Source organism: Dermacentor andersoni, chromosome 1, assembly GCF_023375885.2.
Source record: "Dermacentor andersoni chromosome 1, qqDerAnde1_hic_scaffold, whole genome shotgun sequence".
Taxonomy (NCBI): Eukaryota; Metazoa; Arthropoda; class Arachnida; order Ixodida; family Ixodidae; genus Dermacentor; species Dermacentor andersoni.
This window is the reverse complement of record NC_092814.1, coordinates 130,533,643-130,549,158: the sequence shown is the minus strand read 5'-3', so window position 1 is coordinate 130,549,158 and position 15,516 is coordinate 130,533,643. Positions and strand designations below refer to the sequence as shown.

The 15,516-nt window shown below is 47.4% G+C and overlaps 1 protein-coding gene across 1 annotated transcript in view; it reads right to left on the bottom strand.

Moving 5' to 3' along the window:
* Nucleotides 1–15,516, bottom strand: part of LOC126545871 (prolyl endopeptidase FAP-like) — a 464,583-nt gene that overhangs the window by 332,472 nt on the left and 116,595 nt on the right. The window lies entirely within an intron of this gene.

Here is a 15,516-nt window from a genome sequence, read left to right as displayed (position 1 = left end):
TTTTTTTTGTTGGTGGTGTATTACTCTTTTTTCTTACTTCTTTCGCGGCGTTCTCACCTCAAATAAATGTTAGTCAGGCGGAAGAAATACACTGCCTAGGGGCATCAAGGGAAGAAAGAAAGAAAGAAAGAAAGAAAGAAAGAAAGAAAGAAAGAAAGAAGAGGTAGAGTGAGAGAGAGCAGCGGAAGACGGGGCATTCAACTGAAAGTCGTCACCACCGCGAAACTGCAAGAGGAGGAATTTATCGGCATCAAATACCGGAATCCGGAGAGCGACCGGGCATGTAAACTTTTTTTCTTAACGCCACCCTCCTCCACTCCCCTACTTTTCTTTCGTTTTTTTTTTTCATGGCAATTATTTCTTCCTAACACCACATTTCACACTTACTCTTTCAAACAAATACACGAATTGTTCCCCGAAGCAAACGTGCATGTTTAAGCACGAATAAAAATAACGCAGATAACTCAAACGTCGGCAGGGATGGTGCAGGAAGAAGTAAGAAAAATAGAAAATGCCGCGCTCATCGGGGGAAAAAGAAAGGCGGCCCCATTGTCTTGCATCTGCAGGGCGAATCAATTTGAGAGGGCGTTTCCCATTTCAGACCCTTCCCCCCTTTCCCACGCTTACTTTCCCCACCAACCCCACAGACCGGCTCGGCGTTCTTCGATTCTGCAGCAAGAACGTCGCACGCCAACCAACGGCAAACAGACGTACTCACAGATCGCCCTGGTTCCGATCTATCTCTCAGAATTTCTCCACTGCACCGCCTCCTCTACTGCTCTCGGCTTTTCACGTTTTGTCTCGCCTTCTTCTCACGGCTCACTTCTCGGCCAAACCGTCGCGCAAGGCAACGTTCTCGCCCACCTTGCTTTGTCTTTCAGCCTTGAAATGTGCTTGTGCTGCGCACGAGAATAAAACAGAAATAAAAAAACGAAAGAAGATAAGAAAGAAAAGAAAGGGTAGAAAAAAAAATTAACTGCAGTACGCGGAAGAAGAGAGGTTTAAAAAGTAACGCTGTCGCCAGAGCCTTGATACTGAAAGGGCTGCGTTCGCTGACGCCAGGCAAACCAACCGCCTGAGAACAAAACACTTACAAGATCACCTAAAGCGCTGAGGCTTGCCTTCATTTCTTTCGCTTGTTCTCCCCGAAAGAGGCTTTCAGAACGCACGGTGAATATCGCCGCTGTCTCATGCGGCGGCCGCCGAGTGTAGCTCGGTGAAACGACAGAGCACAGGAAACTGTATTTTCCTGCTCCGACAGCGCTGGAAAAAATAGAGGCAGGGGGTTGGCAGCACCAAAGGAATCACTCACGGCAGGAAAGTGCTCCAAATGACTTTCTGAGATGTTATCAAATAACTTCCCAAAAGAAAAGAATGCTCTTGCGTGTGTGCCGACTCGATACGTATACAAAGCAACATATGTGCCCATACGACGACACATTCCTACACGTACAGCAATCCCGTCGCTTTAGGTCGCAGAAAACGAGAGAATCCCCGCGAGAAAAAAAGTATGTATGTTGGCTGAAGAAAGCTGTAGGTATGCTGGAGCCGTGGAGCTGTCCCGTTATAGAAGGAGGCTGAAATTGTGTTTTTTTTTATTTAAAGCAAGAAGAAAAAAAGAAAAGTAAAGGTGATTAAGCACCTCATATTTGGACAGCTAGCACAGGATAGCCTTTTTTACATGTGTTGGGCATAGGAATCACCGGTCATGAAGCTGCATCCTACAGGCTGTAGCTTCGAGAACAGATTGCATCGACTAAAAAACTGATTCTTGTCTAGAGGTGTGCGAATATTCCAAACTTTCGAATAACGAATCGAATATTGTCCTATTCGATACGGCCCTCTAGTCGACTAGCCACTATTCGAAAATCCGACTACTTTCCAATAGTTTTCTAATACTTTACCTCGACATCCGTACACGATCAGACATGAAATTAAAGCAAAAATCGATGGCTTTCATCCCATCCAGACTGGACACGAAGTACTAGAGCGCGCTGCGTCTCTCAGAAAGCCAGACCTTGCCGGCTAAACACTATCACTCGCAATAAAATGTTGTTTAGGCATGGCATTCGGCACCGGATATTGTTAGTAACTATTTATATACTCAGCACCTGTGTCCATTCATTCCATTAAATCTGAGTCCTTTTAATTGCAGAATACTTTATACAACAGCGGCACCATGTGCCACGACCATTCCAACTACGAAAAATCGCTTCTTTTTCGCTTTGCTATCGCCGCAGACGACACGCATTTCTGACTTGGTCACAAATGCATACAGAGATATTAATCGACCAACAAGGCTGTCTTTCTAAACTTCATGTAATAATCCACGACCGCGTATGCATCGATGATGCCTAAGTTTGGGAACAAACTCATCGGTGGAGTCATTACCAGCAAGTCAAGGCCGCCAGTGAAATATGATTTCATGCCCTTTACCAAGATTTTGTTCGAGGTACTCTCTTATCTAGTGTACTAACTGCCCATGAGTCCTGTGATGTAAGGCAAATTTCAAACTTTCAGGTGCTGCCTTAGAGTTGCAAAATACGTTCAATTTGCGAGGTTATTCTTATAGAATCTATTTTACAACAGCGCACAGGGCAGCAAACTCCATCGCTGTTGATGTCATATGGATATTTTGAACTTGATTGTAGTTAATGTAGCCAGAATGGCAACGGTGCCGTAATGCTGGTGGATGAGACCGATCAATCGATATAATGTGCACGCGGGCCCCATATGTACCGCTCAGTAGTAGTAGCGTCATCTCTTTCTATTCTTGGGTTATTCGCCTTTAATCGTGACCTCTGGAATATTAAAGAGCACCTGAGACTGTTGGAGACACCAGAAGGGAAATGAAAGCCTTGCTGCTGGAACATAGCTTGATGGAAGACAACCTCGATGGCTGACAGAAGAGAGAGAGAAAGAGAGAGAGATGAGATGAGATGAGAGAGAGAGAAAGGCAAAGGAAAAACAGGGAGGTTAACCAGAGATTATCTCCGGTTGGCTACTCTGTACTGCGGGAGGGGCAAGGGGATGCGATAGGTGAGATAAAGAAGGATAAAAGATTAAAAAAATACACACACACACGCACGTACACACAAACTGTTTCTGTGGGCACTGTCACGCAGCCGTGTTACCGCAGACGCCCAAATGCAGATGTCGTCGGCATATATTGATAGTACTTGAACTGTGTTGGGTAAGCATCTGACTAAGGCAACGAGCACAAGGTTGAATAGCGTCGGACTCAACACTCCGCCTTGTCGTACTCCACGGAACGTTTGGTGTTGAGTCGTGGCACCATCCTCGGTCATCACGAAGAAATGCCTGTCGGTCAAATAACTGCACAGCCACTAAAAAGTGCGGCCACCGATTCCGGCTTCAATCAGAGCCTCTATAATGGTACAATGTGCTATATTATCATAGGCGCCTTTTATGTCAAGGAACAATGCCGCAGTGAGTCGTTTCGGACGTTTTTGATGCTGAACAAACGTAACCAAATCGATGACATTATCTATAGATGAGCGCCCACGCCGGAAGCCAGCCATAGCATCTGGGTACACGTTGTAATTTTCCGGGTACCATTCTATGGGAGTCAAAATCATTCTTTCGATTATTTTCCCTATGCAACTGGCCAGAGCGATAGGGCGGTACGATGACAACTCTAACGGTGATTTACCAGGTTTGAGAAGTGGAACCAAGCGGCTGCATTTCCATTCACGTGGAACCAAACAATTGCGCCAAGACTTGTTGTAATGGCTTAGCAGCATGAGTCGTGCTTTCTGCCCAAGATTGGCGAGCGCCGCATAGGTAACACCGTCCAGCGCAGGTGACGAAGAGCGCCTGCAAGTCGCCAGTGCCGCTTCAAGCTCCTCCACCGAAAACATTACATCCTTGCGGGAATCCCGTGGCACAGGAGTGGCACATGGTGTAAGTGCGCGTTGGAGCTGCCAGCTAGCAAGTCTTGAGCAAAATTCTTCAGCAATGTCAATTTCGCTGCGACCTTGGTGCAAAGCGAGGGATTTGAAAGGAACACGCTGTTGCGGTGATACGCGAAGTCCACGCACGGTTCTCCATATGTGAGATAATCGCTGACGTGGATCCAACGACTCACAGAAACGTTCCCATCTTCTAGATTGTAGGGCATCAATGCGACGTTGAATCTTCTTTTGCATCCGCCTTGCCTCTCTGAGATAATGGATGGATTTAGTTCTCCTGTATCTTCTTTCAGCACGCCGGCGAATTGCTCGTAGTCGCTGCAGTTCGGCTTCAAATTCTTCATATTTCGGGAAAGGCTGATAACCACGCGTAGCCTCTTGCATGGCTTTTTGAATTTCATGTTCCAGACTTGAATGGTTCCCTTGCTGACATACTTCCTCCATGTGCGGCCGAAATGCCGACCAATCAATTCGCCGGAGGGTCTTGATGAGCATTTAGATAGTCCCTTGATCTTCAGGTACGTCGGAATGTGGTCGCTTCCATGTGATTCGATGTCTGGAAACCATTGCATGTTTCTTTCAAGACGCCGAGAAACCAGGGTGAAGTCAGGCAGCTGCTGTATGTAAGCCCGCGTAAATATGTCGGACTACCATCGTTGAGGCAGTACAGGTCATGCTGTGTGGCAAAGGATGCTAGTCTCCTTCCCCTGGAGTCCATCTTCAAGCTCCCCCAAAGCGGATGGTGAGCATTAAAATCTCCGGTGAGAATCGTGGGGCCGGGTGTCGGTGATAGCACGTCGTGCAGTCGTTTAGGGTCGAAGCCACTTGAAGGAGCAATGTAAAGAGCGACGAGTGTGAACGTAAGCTTATTCGTTTTCACAATTAAACAAACGTACTGGTTGTCATCGTGAGGCGGGACTGGGTGCAACACGTATGTCAGATCACATCTAATATAAGCAATTACCTTGCTCACATCACCACAGGTAGAGGACATGAATGCCTCATAGCCAGAAATGCGTACAACATTCTGCACGTTCGGTTCGCAAAAACGAGGATGGGAAAACGGTTTTCGAAGACAAAGTGTCTAAAATCTAAAATTCTCGATTTGAGACCACGGGTATTCCACTGCAATAAAGATGCTCGCCGCCCTTCCTTGTGGAAGGGCGGCGAGGGGCGGGCCACGGTGCTATGCGATGCTTTCTAGTACTGGAGTCAGCGCATCCAGTACTTGCACTGCGCTACGAGCAGCCGGAGTGTCCATGTTTGCAGTAGTAGACGCATGACATTCGTGCGCGATTTGAGCATAGCAGTTGCTTGTGAATCCTTGTCTCGCATTTGGTCAACTGAAGTGACATTTGACTTTAAGTGGCGAATCATGTGCTGCGGCTCTGGCGCGTGGCATGTCTTCGGAAGTGCTGGCCACACCTCACTTGATTAAGCATGAATATCATGGCCGCTTCTATCGTTGACATTCGTGCTCTTACTGGAGACAGATGGAGCAGGAGGCGGCGTTGCCGGACGAGACTTTTCCCTTGAACCGGAAGAGGATTTCGTGGACTTTCGTTTCCGGGAGCGATGTCACCTTATCGCTGCAGAAGCATCTCTTTGTGACGATCCGTCTTTGGCCATTTTTCTCGAGATTTTCTGCTCTTTCTTTCGACGTGGACAGTCTTTTGAGGATGCTACGTGCGAGCCTTGACAATTTGCGCACTTGAGCTCTGTTGCACGGCAAGTGTCAGTGTCGTGTTGTTCGGAACATCGGGGACATATCGTTGTATTCCGACAGACAGCACTCACATGTCCAATTCTTTGACACCTTCTGCATTGAAGTGGTTTGGGTACGAAAGGTCGCACCACATGCCGAAAGTGGCCGACCTTTACATGTGATGGTAGGCAGTCACCTTTAAACACAAGCCTTACACAGGTCAACTTGCCAGGGCGCCGAGTTTGTAGTAAGGAAACACCATCTGTCGCAGGTTTGATCAAAATTTGCAGGTCGCTGTCGCTAATCGATGTGTCAGTATCATAAACAACACTAGCCGTAGTTTCGTTGTCCTGCGGAATGAGGTATACTATAGTGGACAATGATGTTGCCCAGGAGCTTTACTGCCATCAAAGCATTGATTGCGCTTCGGTTGTGGACATCAATAGTCAAGACGTTTTTTCGAGTATTAATTCTTATATCTGATTTCTCCTGAGCCTCCAGAGAAACGGAAATCACTTGTCGATTAAGGCGGTTGCGGTTGTCGGTAGGTGTGTCCGGCGCAAAAAGAATGGTGTGCGCCGATGGTCTTCGCTGTGGCATGACGGTAGACTTACTTGACGAAGTCCGTCCGCTGATGTTTCTTCTCTTGGCCTTCCGGTGTACCACTCTTTCGAAGCCTTCGTCATCTGAGACGTCATCGCTTGAGCAGGAGTACAACACAGTGTCCTCGCTGTCAGCTTGACTAGGAGGGCAATTTCTCTTCTCTGCCGAAGCAGTCAGGTCGCGTCGGCATTTTTTTTTTTTTTATTGAAGTGAATGTTCGGAGAGGTTGGCGCCTTTATGGTGGCACCGGCTACTCCTTGTCACTTGGCAAACGAAACAAATTTGCGTACAAAGAAAGAATAGTGACACGAAATATAACACTCAGTAGAACACCGGATCAATAAAAAAATATACAGTCCAGCAGTACATGAGTCGCAAAGTTCTGTGCACTAGTTCAGTCCACATACGCATATATAAAGTCAGATGTTTTGAACAGCCAAAACAGAAACACATGTAATACACTGCAAGTACAGAACAGAATTATACATGTTGCGTAAAAGATGCGATCACGCCCTAACCCAATTATGAACCACGAACAACGTTTATGTAACTCATTAACGTACTCGGATCATATGATACTTAATATTTTCCCAAAATGTTGGTCTCCTCTAAAAACTTTTTCAGAGCAAGAAGTGCTCTTTTTTGAAGGCCCGCAGTTGGCCATGGGCCAAGTATCTTTTTAAGAGTGAATGGTCTTCTGTCTAATATAAACAAATTAGCTTGCAGAAGATGATGCACATCTTCGTCTGGATGGCCACAAGAACACTGCGGACTAGAGATACATTTTATCCTGTACAAGAAGTGTTTCGTAAATGCAGTACCAAAACGCAGCCGGTGTACCAATGTTTCAAATTTTCTGTTGTCTCTTAGAGTTTCCGGCATTGATAAGTTTATACATGGGTCTATAGAGTATAACTCCGAGTTTTTAGTTTGCTGGTCAAACCAGGTAGTTTCGCTGAGGCGACAAGAAATCTGTCTCAGGATCAGACGGACTTCACTACGCAATAGGGGAAGATTGGTTGTCTCTGCGTTATTGTGCGCTCGATTCGCAGCTGCGTCCGCTGCAGTATTACCAGGAATATTGCAGTGCCCAGGTATCTACTGAAATGCAATTACGGGGTTCATTGCGCTTGCTTTTGTAAGTTGTTTCAGCGTCTCATACAATAGCGAAGTGTTCAAAGAATTTTTCTTATTGCTCTGCAGTAATGTGAGAACGGCTTGCGAATCGCTAAAGATAACCCATTTTTGCGAATGTTTTTCTGAAGTTATGAAACGCTAAGCACACAGGATTGCAAATAGTTCTGCCTTGGTGGAAGATGTCTCCCGGGATAATTTAAATGTTTGCTCTATCGCTAAATGTGGAATGACGAATGCTGAAGTCGAGGAATTTTTATGACACGAACCATCTGTATAAACGTGGATGTACTGGGGATATAATGAGTAAATTTGGAAGAGTGCCAGTTGCTGTGCGGCTACTATGAACATGTCTCTCTTTGATATAATCCCGTCAACCGATAATTCTATTTTAGGGCATGTTAACATCCAGGGAGGGTAACTAACATCCACTTTGCATCGGCATTCTGCCGACTCCACTTCCATTGCCGTGGCAATGGAAGCGGCGTGTCCCAGTAAAACACGGGAAAAAGCCGAAAATACTGCAGCGCGAAGGAACAGTGGTCTCTACAAGAATCACTACAAGTCACCGGCAGGGTGACGTAGTGGCTTTGGCATTGCGCTGCTAAGCGCGAGGACACGGGATCGAATCCTGGCCGCGACGGCCGCATTTCGATGGGAGAGAAACGCAAGAACGTCCGTGTACCATGAAATGGGTGCCTGCTAAAGAACACCAGCTGGTCAGAATTAATTCGAAGTCCTCAACTACGACGTGCCTCGTAATCACATCGTGGTTTTGGCACGTAAACCTCCTGAAATTAATTTTGTAACCTTTCAAAGATATGGCTCGAGGTCTTTGCGAACGCAAGTAAACGAGGTGATGGTCGAGGATGCGGGAAAGTTGACGAATGGGCGCCCTGAGACAATCAACACTGACGCGAATTGAGATCAGAATAGAAAACTGGGCATGTTAGTTAACGTTCGTTGTATGGCTACAGCTCCACTGGGACAAAGACTGAAGAAATAAGCGCATATCCTGTTTCTTCTTTCTTTAATTCTCGTCCCAGTAGCGTTGCAGCCATATATTGCATTGGGATTGCATGATCTTTGGCGAGCACGATTGTTGCAGATGTTGAAGCATAGTGAAAAAGCACTAAAACATGTGCACGATGTCTGGCCCTGTGAGCTCTAACATTAGTGAACATATGACTTCCATGTATTGCACAGCACTGGCAGGATGTAGTGCAAAAATCCCAGAAATATAGCTCGGTGTAAATGAAGCTTAGATGCGCTATCGCGCTGACCACATAGTCGTAGCAATAAAATCAGAGGTAGCCAGGTCTATCGAAGATGCATCCGGTTTCCTTCCATATTCGGAGAGTAAGACAAAAGAGAATGGTAAGGGCGAAAGGCGATGTGAAATAAAGAGGACTGTATGATGTGCTCAAGCAATGAGATGCACAACATGTCACTCATGCCTGTACGCTTCGAAAAATACAATAGAGCACGAATTTACTTTTCCCGCAAACAAGGGGCGTGGCCACGGTCGCAAAAGCGATGCCTCTCCAAAGGTTCTAGAGAACAGGCGCTTAAACGCGGTCTAAAGTGAGAGGTGCTTGACGGCATGTTTAGGACAGGTCTGCACTAGGTGCTCGAAAGTTTCCTTGCTTCAGCAACCCCGGCCCGTTGGTTCATCGGGTACTAAAATGCGGAAAAACAAACGTTAGTATACGCCTTTCCCTGCCGTAGACGGAACAACAATGTAGCATCGGAGCGGGAGAGGTTAGTTCGAACTTGCAACCGTAACAAGGGGTCTAAGTGTTAGAAAACGGGAGAAAACAGGCCATGCACCGAAAGAAGAGAGAAGGCAAGTTGGTAGTAGAGCTAGTCATGTCTTTCCGTTCTCTGTGTGTATGGCTGTGCGCTTCTGTCTTCTCATCGCCACGTTTCAGCAAACTAGCCTAGCAGGAAATACTTCTACAAGAACCTAGAGTATGCAGGTGACAATGAGAGACAGCCTTTCCCGAGAAGTCGCTGTGAATGACGACACCCTGAAAGAGGTGCTTCTTAACGTAAGAGATTGGTTGGCTGTTGATAGAAACGAAGTACGATGATATATGCTTGAGTGCAAAGGCAAACAACACGCACTCTTGACTACACCCGTTGAGGCCTTGAGCTCAGAGGTAAGACGTCGTCAGGGTGGCACTCCATTAAAACCTTGCCCGAACTTGAGACCATGTTCTCAGAGAGGCTCAGAAAGAAATATCATCAGCGTATATTGATAGATGAACTGAACGGGGTAAGCATTCGGGAAGCCCGACGAGGGGGATGTGGAACAACGTAACGCTCGAAATTTTAAAGTTGTGGGATGGCACGGCAGGGGGTGATGCCAACGTCATCATGTAACTATCGGCCTACGGAAAGTGTATCAGGCTTCATGCGTGCCGTGAGTTGTGGATAAGCCAAGTTGGGACATCGTGTCCATCGGCTGCATAAAGCGAGCTCATTGTCTTCCGTCTCTCCTCCTCGCGTATCACCTTTCTTCCTTTTACAGGCCAGGAAACGCACTTCTGTACCTCTCTGCACGGCCTTTGATATCACACGCTATATCATTGTGAGTATATTTTTCACCCCAGTTACGTTTACGCAGGAATACAAGGACAGATAAGGCAGATAGCCGTGCGAATATTCAATACGCATTTTAGAATATTGACCTACTTTAATATCTTTGCGTTCTTCCTCCTGTGTACGGTGGTCAGCCGCATCTTACTCTGGCTAACCTATATTGGAAGGAGGTTCCTAGTAGTGAAGTCGTCCGAGATGTCTGAATTCAATGAAAGATAAATCGTAACATTTTTTTTCACAACAAATTTCCAGACTCGCCTTGTTCTCCTCGTCGTTGAAAGTTTACTGCTGTGGTGTACTCTACGCAGAAATAATTGTGGAATCAGTAGGCACTCGGACGTCACCAACTGCAATCTAACGCATTAGTGACTAAATAATTTCGGCAAGTATACTTCGTGCTGACGGAGAACGCAAATAACAGACCGTTATATCCTCATCGAGAAACTACAGACCAGAAAAAGAAATGAAAGAAAAAAGAACGCTAGCTATTTGCCTAAAATGCTGCCAAGCGTTTAATTTAGTGGCTGGTGACTGACTTATCCTCGCGGCTGCTTCCCTTCCTCCGATAAGTGTTGCCAGCAATTGAGGCGACATTAGCGCAACTCCAAGCACACGTCTTCAACGCGCAATAGGCACGGAGAAAGAAATAATCAAATGCATATCCAGTAACAGTGGCAACAGCATAAGCAAGAGACAGGCACCATAGCTGTGCCGAAGCGGAACAGCTGGAAGGACGGCAAGTGGCACATTCCTGGCCGACCGAGAGTCTTTAATCACAATCACGGCAAGCCGAATCCGCCCAGAGTAAATGCCGATCCGGAAACTGCCTCTTCGGGGAAGTGCAAATAACGTCTGAGCGGGAAACAATCAGGAGGAAATAAGCCGAGAACAAGGCGGGCCGATGACCGAGAGTGCGCGCGCCACTGACGCGAAGGACGGAGGAAGAGCCCGGCTTAATCCAGATCCAGATTAAGAGTGGCGCCGGCACAAGTGTACTGAGTACTCGGCCGCCTTTAGGGCCGTTCCATGTACGGCTCCTTTTTTTCTGCCTGCTTTTCCTCGCCTCGCTTGCTTGAGCACATTTTCCTTATTTTCTTCCTCTTGTGTCCTTCCGTCCTCCCGCTCCCACTTTCTCGCTATATGTATTTCATCGTTGCTCTTTTTTCATTCGACAACGTGGATGGATGGTTAGCATGATGCCTCGCCGAGCGTTAAGTCGAGGAAGGCACGCGGAAGTAAGGGACCAACTCCAAGCGTCATTGTGTCGTGGCACAGCGTGGTTGGCAAAGCGCGGAAATCGAAGATGAAGAGGAAAGACGTAGTGAGTAGCAGCTGAAAGGAAGTTTTAATTCTTGAAGAAGCAGTAAAGAAAAGCTGAAAGAACGGTATAAACACACAGACGCACAAAGAGACGCACTTTTGTTGCGAAGTAGCAAGATTATTGCGTAGACTTATGAGTGCATGTCTCATCCCGGTAAAATGTCATGCCTTGACTTATTCAGTCTTTCTTTTTCTTTCATCAGTAACAGTCTCGTGGGCTTTTCGCTTGCTTCCGCCTTTCATTTACACTCATCTTAAGCCCCGCTTGAGTGCGTGATGTTAGCTGTATATCTGCTTATCGTTGGCATTGCAAAATACTTCCACCGTCTCCTCTGAAATTCGTATCAGTAATACGGGAGAACAGAGCTGTTCAAGAAGCAGTTTTAAAATTATCAGTCTACATCTCATTTCACAGCACGACATACGCCAGCCCAAGCGCTCCGCAACGTTCCAGAGACGAACGTCGGCCACCAATGCAGGCTATTCAATGGAATCAAGAATCAAATTGAGTAGGCCTCAGTGAAAGCGAATGTGTCTGACCAAGGAAGCGTGCCGCGTGCATGCAAATCCTTCGATGTGGGATCTGCGGCCACGTGCAAGGCGCCGAACTGCTGCAGTTCCGACTACTACCATCAATAAGTGCCAATATCGAGGGTACCCATGAAGTCGGCTACAGACACAACCAAACCGCTCGGACCATTCGTCTAGGACCAGCGGCGGAAAGGACAAAAAAAAAAAAAAAAAGAAGCACAATGCACATGCGAAGACGGGCGAGGTTTCAAGAGGATCGATCCAGGTCAGCGCCTCTACAACGCCTTCGGGTGTCCCGCTTTTGCAAACGGCCGTCCTCTTGCCTCGGGCGGCCGATTTCTCCGACGTGGACCGCCAACAGTGATAGGTCGCCGCGCGCATCAGGACGCAGAAGGAGCGCGCCTCGGCCCGGATCGGCGGAGGCTTTGCGCAAGCAAACGGCTCCGCGACGACGAAGGGCCCGGCGGCGGCGAAGAACGACCGAGGAGACCTTCTCTTTATACGAGCTGCCCGCCACCGTCGAAGTGGGGGGGGGGGGGGGGGGGCATTGCGGGTCATACCGCCACTCTCTCGATGCATTTCTTCCGCACTTTGTGCAACGCTTGTCTCATGCGTGCTGCTTGCGATGCTTTTCGCTCGTGTTGACTCCAAACGCAGCCCGTTGATGTCGGGCGGTTTTTTGCTGAAAACAGCTGCCATGCGATAAAGCTGGGACGTTCGGTGCAGTATCGACCGAGAAGCTGCTACAAAAATAAACAAAAAAAGTAAAGGGTGTGCGTGTGTGCAGAGGATGGGGGTGAGAGGGGTGGGTGAAAGCTACAATATAGTTATGCTCCAATTTCTTGTTCCCTTCTCGCTTATCTTCATGTGCTTAACCCCCTGAGCTTTAGACATTCACTGTTCCGCGCTAATATACCCTTCAAGAAGTGTGTAGCAATCTAAAACAAAAAATGAAGTTTAAGAAATACAACCGCCCAGTAATATATATCACTGTAGCCAAAACGCCAGCGGTCTAATACGAGATCTGATTTTGCAGTTCGAACAGATGTTCGTTACATTTCGTAAATACGTCTACAAGACTTGCAAGCACACCATATGTTAATCGCCGTACGCATGAAACGCTTCGTCTTTCGCGACGAAACTAATCTTCTAAGTTTTCTGAGGCAGCATAAATGATTATATTAGATGCGTAGGCCTTTTCCCGCGATTAAATCAGTAGGGTGCGATGATAGAACTGCTCTTATTATTTCCTTGGTACTTTATGTAGAGACGGCGGACCTTGCCTATTTATTCGCTTGTTGTAGAGCGGGAGAGAGAGAGAGACAGACAGACAGCGAGCATAAAAATAAAAGAATAGAGGGGACCTGTGTCTGAGAAAGAATGATGCTCTTACTCCACGAATAAGATGGTACATGCGTACCCTACGGCGTAAAACGAGAACCATGATAGTGAGGCGCTATTGATCTATGGTAGGTGATAATATATAAAATACAGGAACAAATGCACCGCTTCCAGTTATAGATGAGCGAGCAAACTATGTTCGCTCATTTACGGGACGTCATGGTCTCTCGGGAACTTTTTAGAGCGCGGAGGCACCGATGGCAGTGCGGTTTTGTGGGTAGAGCTTGTACTGTCGTTTTTTTTTTTAATGACTTAAGGCGGAAATGCGCTCTGAATGGCCTTCATTTTGTTTGAAGACCTGTACCTTCGTAAAGTGTGGTTTCTAGGGGAGCAAACGTGCAAGCTTCGCGACATGACTGATCGGCAGTAAAGCCCTCCCCTCCATAAACGCTGAGGGGCTGCGTTTACCAAGTAGCCTCGCGCCAAACGTGAGCATAACGGCGTGCACCTGTAAAGTACCCGTTCGGCAGCAGATTAATGATGTGGCCCGAGCGTTCACTCTACATACACATCGGACGAAGGACGGAGGCGTTCTAATCGCTCGCCAGGCTCCTTCCTTTCACTCATGTACGTGTCGCCAACGAGAACGGGCTGCGGAGGATGAGGCACGACGACTGCAGGGGAGGAGGACAAAAAGGGTGGAACGGAAGCGAGAGGCGAAACAAAATATGAAGGAGCGAACAAAGAGGCGCGCTTGCGGTGTTCGAGCCGGCAGTGCCGTCAGCCGTACAAGGCCGCTATGTGCAGAGATATGAGGCGGCCGGAAGCAAACCTATTGATTCTGAGAGGTCCGAAGTACACGCAAAGGCTTGAATCGCTAAAGGAGGTACTTACAGAAGAAAGAGAGGCAGATGTGCAAGAAATGCATCGAAGGCACAGAAAGACTGGCGCACTACAAGGGGTGAGGAAGACGCGGAGACAGAAAATAAGAAAACAAGTAAGACGAAGCAAAGAGGGAGCGAGAGAAAGGAACCGCGGGCGCAGCGTGCCCAAGGGCCAACGCCGCTGGCGCGACGCCAGAATCCTTGCCTCGTCCTCCACGCCGGCATCGGAGCTCAGCAAAGACAAAAGCGACTACCACTACGTCACGGCCAGAGGCGAGGCACCAAGAGCGTCCCAGTCCCGCTGACCACAAAAAAAGAGGCGCCGATGAGGTCACAGTTCGGGTAAGTGGACGTCCGGTACTTGGGGCACGACGCAGTTTCCACCCATCTCGGTGGCCACGCCTGCGCGCGTGTAATTCCGCTCTTTTTCGTCTCTTTTCCTCCGCGATGTTACGGGTTTCTGACGTCACTTTCTCTGCGGCGCTGCGGCACGTCTTCTCCTAAATAACAAGCGAAACGGCAGTACACACGAGCAGCTTCGTCACTTCATGCATAAATTATGCGCACATGAATGTACCATAACAGCATCGCAAGTAGAGCGCCTTTGAAGTATAAAGAATCGTTATAAGCGGAGAGCGGATGCGCTATAATTTTGGCTTTGTTTACGGAACGAGGAGGATTGAAAGGATCATAGCAAAAAGCCCAGCTTTTTACATCGCGTCGGGCACGTCGCGTGAACGCTAACTCACAACACTATGGAAGATAATCTTTGTTTCTTTCTTTATCTATATGTAGAAGCATAGGAAGGTATAGGCTACGTCAGAGCCGGCTGTACCAAAATGCCAAATTCGCTATTCAAGGGAAAAAGGAAAAATAAGAAAATACTAAGAAGCACAGTACACACACGAACACAAACGCACAAATATTGCATCATCTAGGGCACCAGCACCGAACGCACAGTCCAGTAACTATAGGGTGGTCGCTCATAACACAGGAGTGAAGCAGTCCGCACAAGTCTCTTCACACACACATAAGGAGAACACTACTGCGAGATCAGATCGTTAAAAAGAGCCACAATTTAGAAGACAAAACAGTAATGCCACTTATAAGCAATCTGTAAAATTAGTCTCCACAAAAAGATCGCGAAGAGCAATTACAGCACGCTTCTGCTAATCAGGGCATAACCACGGTCCAAGCACTTAGCTCACTGTGAGAAAACGTCTGTCAAGGGTGTAAAACGCCCAGGTAATGTGCGCCCGCCGTTGTTCATATTGAGTGCATTCTATGACAATATGCTCCGCCGAAGCATCGGAGTAACTACAATGTGGAGACTACGGGCTATCGTTTTGTTTAGCTTGCGTTCATTTGACCGGGATAAACCTTGCATTACTGGTAATGATTATGCGATGGCTTGCCGCACAAGAGCTATTTGAATCTTTAAAAGGGATTCTGTTGTGCCACC